The sequence below is a fragment of the Pseudochaenichthys georgianus genome, chromosome 14, assembly GCF_902827115.2.
Source record: "Pseudochaenichthys georgianus chromosome 14, fPseGeo1.2, whole genome shotgun sequence".
In the NCBI taxonomy this organism is placed as follows: domain Eukaryota; kingdom Metazoa; phylum Chordata; class Actinopteri; order Perciformes; family Channichthyidae; genus Pseudochaenichthys; species Pseudochaenichthys georgianus.
In genome coordinates, this window is record NC_047516.1 from 24,301,846 (window position 1) to 24,307,462 (window position 5,617).

Here is a 5,617-nt window from a genome sequence, read left to right on the forward strand (position 1 = left end):
TATCTCCAGAAAAAGTGTAATCATTAAGTCTTGGTTTAATACAACTAAATAAGACCACAATTTGCGAAGCTCTTATTTTCTCTTCCATCGTGGCCGCTTCAAGCTTCTGCACACAGCTTAATGTCTTGACAGTAAACCAAAAATGACCGCGCTTGTTAAGCTTTACCTGGCTGCTATCATTCACATTCGCACTGCGAGAATAAAAAGAAGCTATGCATAAGATACATGTCTAGAAAAAGCTGAATTTGTTTGGTTGCTGTGTTATAAAAGTATTTCTACTGATTATATTGATATGTTCTGTTTGTGACCTGTGTAGAATATTTTGTATCTATTTCCCAGCATCTATAAAGCTATCTTGTTATTTATTTGCTGAATAAATGTATATAAAAAAAAAAACATGTGTCTCTTTCTTTTAGGTCAACAACCTGCAGCATTATTTAGAAATTAGGCTTCGGTCTTCTCACTCTGTTTGGCAGATCATACAATTAAGTCAGTGGTGAAAACATTACAAGTGAAGTTCGGTATTAAACACCTTACGGAAGCAAACGTGCATAACAGTAACATCAAAAGTAAGATGACCTATTGTGCAGAAAAATGGTCTCTGGCTGCAGTCGGATAGTTTAAAAATCAGCTCCTAATTTCTAACACTATCGTCTATTCCTTGACCTCTGAGTGAAACGTCACGGGGTTAAGAGATAGTGGATAGGAGAATTCAAAAGGACTTAGGAGAAGAGACTGCAGTGCTTTAGGGAATTCGACTGCACTTCACTATCCGACGTGTTTATGATGCGCCAGCGGACGTCGGTCTGCTGCTGTGGGGAAACTATGGAAACCACAGTTTTCTATAGAGCGGACTATAACATGGATGTTTAATAAGAACGAGGGACTACTGTAAACTCATCTAGAGACTCTGCACCGTGCTCTGATGCTGCTGCTTTGCTTTATGAACGTGGACAACAGAGAAACATATTCTTCATGACCAAAGTTGGAATTGAAATAAAAAAGGAAAGTGAAACTTATGCTCGACACCCTCTCCCTCCGGTCCACATTAATACTAATTAAAACTGCGGTCACAGACGTGCACGCAGTTGTGGGCGGGCCTTCGCGTCCGAGCGCCTGTAGGGGAGGGTCGCTGGTCGTCCCGGCGTCAAGCAGATGCGCGCGTGTCCTCCGAAATGAGCCGTTCGTAATTTCTCAAACGTTCGTGTCCCGGACTGCATCTTCCCCATAATACTCGGGCATGCATGTGAGTGGTGGAGGAGGGGGTGGTGGAGATGCAGGGCCTTCAGCAGGGCCTTCAGCAAACTCCAACAATTCTGCAGCAAGCTGCTCCCTGACAGTCTTCTGGGTGTGTGGCTTTGTCCTGCTGCATCTAACAAATGTGGAAAAACAAAGAGATTAGATTAATTCACTGGCTTATACTTATAGGATAATATTGGACTATAAATGAAATATTACACCAAATAAATAAGTAAACACATGTATATTCATTCACTGGCCATTCATTTAGAAAATGTAACTCCAAAAAGACAAGTAACACTATTTAGCATTTTGGCTAATCATTCCTGTTGGCTAAGCTAACACTGTGATGCAGTTCCACCAAACACAAAAGTAATATATAAAAAGGATAATATTGGACTATAAATAAATAATATTACACCAAATAAATAAGTAAACACATGTATATATTCATTCACTGGCCATTCATTTAGAAAATGTAACTCCAAAAAGACAAGTAAAACTATTTAGCATTTTGCCTAATCATTCCTGTAGCTTCTTGCCTAAGCTAGCACTGTGACGCAGTTCCAACAAACACATAAGTAATATATAAAAACAGAGAGATTACATACCTTTCCCGTGGTGGAAGTTCAACATCCGAGTCACTACTGCCCGGATCCAGGTCTGGCTGGAGGAGATCTTCATCATCCGACGAAGAGTCATTTGGTATGATCAAAGCCCCGCTATCGTCAGCTAGCATCTCTAGTACCTGCTCTCCTCGGTGGTGAAGCTCTCCCTTCTGGCTGCGTAATGCGTAATGGAGCGTGCGTAGTTTATACTACGCAGGATCATATCTTTGGAACCCATTGGTCGATTTGGGTGATTGACACCTTTTCTGAACCGTTGGAGCCAATAGAATCGAGTGACAGTTAGTAAGTCCCGCTAAACACTTACGTCAAGTAGAGAGAGGTTTGCGTAAACAGCACGTTAGACAGCATTAGCTCGGGACTGCAAAACTTTATACCTACTCTGCTGCCATGAATGTAATGATAGATTATCAGGAACAATTCTAAAGTGACTAAGAGACATTGGATTAACCTTAAGCAGCGTTTTTATTCCCTTGAACAAGAGCTTTGATCACAAAACAGCAACGGTAAGACATACTTATTGTTATGGTTTTGAAAACTGTTGTTTTTTTTCTTCTCTGTTCTGGCTGATAGCTCAGTGAGTTTGTGTCCTACAGTGATGATACTTATAACAAAAATAATCTGTGGAGTATCAGCTTTCAGATGATATGTAGTTTGTGCAGAAAACATTACGTTTTAAAGGTCGTTTTTGCTAGTTAGCACCGGAAGTAGCATCTGCCCGTTTTAGCTAAGGGCTAATGCTAACGCTTCTTGTGAGACTTTTGTTTTGTTTCGGTAAAAATAGTTCTTATCGTCAGTTAGCTGAGATTCTTCTCTTTAATCTGGTATAACACATTAATAGGTTTTTAAATATTAAGATGCTCTGAGACACAGTGTCGTGGGAAAAAAAACCAGGGTCCCCGCCGGCTTAACAGGTTAACCGTGGCGTGCGGTGCAGTGGGTTGTGCAGACGTTCTGCCCTTGACTGTTTGTTTACTCAATAAACGCATCTCCTCTTGATATTAGGCCATGTATGTTCCATACCAGTGGAGTTTGCTTTTTGTTGTTGTGTTTATTGATCAAAAAGCAAACCTTCAATACAGCTGTTATGTGGTCAAGGTAAGTAAAGTAATAATTTAAGCTGTGTATTGGTTAATATTAGCGTATGACTTAAAATGAAAACACAACAGCATTTCACAAAACGCTACAGCATTTCACAAAACGCCGCAGCATTTCAGAAAACACCACAGCATTTCACATTGGACGGAAAGGGTATTCCGTAGGGAGAACACTTCTTGTTTATGATTGGACAGAGCCAGCCAGACAGCACTGCTGTGATTGGTTGTTTTTGCTGCCAGTGAAGAAATGACGCTTCGTGATTGGTCAACGTCCGACAGCGCAATATGTCCCAACCGGTCCCTCCCAACACATCAGCCGTTAGCACACACTCAGAGCTCACAGCTCCTCATATCTGTTCAGAAACTGGACAAAAGTTAAATATGTACAAACCACAGATGGCGAATACAGTCGCTGCTTTATTTATGTCTGTATGACATTGTTGTGAGTGTGGACGGAGCAGCTACAGGTTAGTTTAGCCTGATGGATCCGATTCCATTCTGAAAACACGCATTTTAAAAGCTTTTCGCCTGCCGTCTTGTCTGCAGACTTGTCAAAGCATTAATTCATGGTTTTTACTAACCGTTATCAGTATTAGTTACTTCGGCATCACTTTGAAACGTGTATTACAATTAAATCACTGTCAAATATGTTCATTTTGTTGTAGTTGGTATCTCCTATAGGATTTATATGGAGATACTTCCCGCCCCCTCTCCAGCGCGTCTTGTTTGAATGACAGGAGCAAACACAGCTGACAGCCGCGGTGAAACTCAAGCGATTAGAGCGATGCGAATATTGGGTAAGGCAAGGCAAGGCAAGTTTATTTATAGAGCACTTTTCAACTCAAGGCAATTCAAAGTGCTTTACAAAAAAAAAAATGAAAGACATTAAGCATTAAAAAAGAAAAGCTAATCAAATAAACATTAAGGAAAAATACATGGATAAAAGTTACAGTGCAGTCTAAAATATAAATAGTTCAATTAAACATTACAAGAAAAAGTACATGGATAAAGTTACAGTGCAGTTTAAGATATGAATAGTTCAATTAAAAGCAGCGACAAAAAGAAAAGTCTTCAGCCTGGATTTAAAAGTAGTCAGAGTTGCAGCGGACCTGCAGGTTTCTGGGAGTTTGTTCCAGATATTTGGAGCATAATAACTGAACGCTGCTTCTCCATGTTTAGTTCTGACTCTGGGGACAGAAAGCTGACCAGTCCCTGAAGACCTGTGAGATCTGGATGGTTCATAGTTTAGCAGGAGGTCAGTAATATATTTTGGGCCTAAACCATTCAGTGCTTTATAAACCAGCAGCAGTATTTTGAAATCTATTCTTTGACACACAGGAAGCCAGTGTAAAGACTTCAGAACAGGAGTGATGTGATCCACTTTCTTAGTGTTAGTGAGGACTCGAGCAGCGGCGTTCTGAATCAGCTGCAGCTTTCTAATAGATTTTTTAGTGAGACCTGTGAAGACACCATTGCAGTAGTCGAGTCTACTGAAGATAAAGGCATGGACAAGTTTTTCCAAATCCTGCTGTGACATTAGTCTTTTAATCCTAGATATGTTCTTTAGGTGATAGTAGGCTGATTTAGTAATTGGGTAGTCTACCATAGTATTTACATGGAGATAAGCCCCTTAAAAACCATGAATTAATAAAGCATTAATTCTGTGTTTACTCCTGTGATTCAAAAAAGACGCTGGAGAGGGGCGGGCCGGATCTCCATGTAAATCCTATCGGAATCGGATCGATCAGGCTAAACTAACCTGTAGCTGCTCCGTCCACACTCACAACAACATCATACAGACATAAATAAAGCAGCGACTGTATTCACCATGACATAGACAGTCTGTGTTTTGCATATCTTTAACTTTTGTCCAGTTTCTGAACAGATATGAGGAGCTGTGAGCTCTGAGTGTGTGCTAACAGCTAACGGCTGATGTGTTGGTCCAATCATGAAGTCATTTCTTGATTGGCAGCAAAAACAACCAATCACAGCAGTGCTTCTCTGGCTGGCTCTGTCCACAAACAATATCACAAACAATAAGTGTTCTCCCTAAGGAATACCCTTTCCGTCCAATGTGAAATGCTGCAGTGTTTTGTGAAATGCTGCGGTGTTTTGTGAAATGCTGTGGCGTTTTGTGAAATGCTGTGGTGTTTTGTGAAATGCTGCGGCGTTTTGTGAAATGCTGTTGTGTTTTCTGAAATGCTGTGGCGTTTTGTGAAATGCTGTGGCGTTTTGTGAAATGCTGTTGTGTTTTGTGAAATGCTGTTGTGTTTTGTGAAATTCTGTTGTGTTTTGTGAAATGCTGTGGTTTCTTGCACTTCAGGGCCACCGTACTATAGAGATGTTTTTATTTTAAAGTAAATTGAGATGGAACATAGTAAAAACATGTAAATTCTAATGTCCGCCTAAAAAAAAAACATTACTTATAGTGAAAACCACCCTTGAATGATGAGTTTAGTAGACTAAAAGCTTTAGGAATCCAAACTATAACATATAATAAGTACCCTGTATCAAGATTGATGCAAAACAAGTGAAATTTGACCTTTTAAGAAGGTTTAGAAAAAAAAGTCCACCTCACCTCTGGGTAATTTGGGAACCATCAGTTCCATTTGAACGTTTTCACTGTAAAAATCATTTTATTACTTTGTATTATCA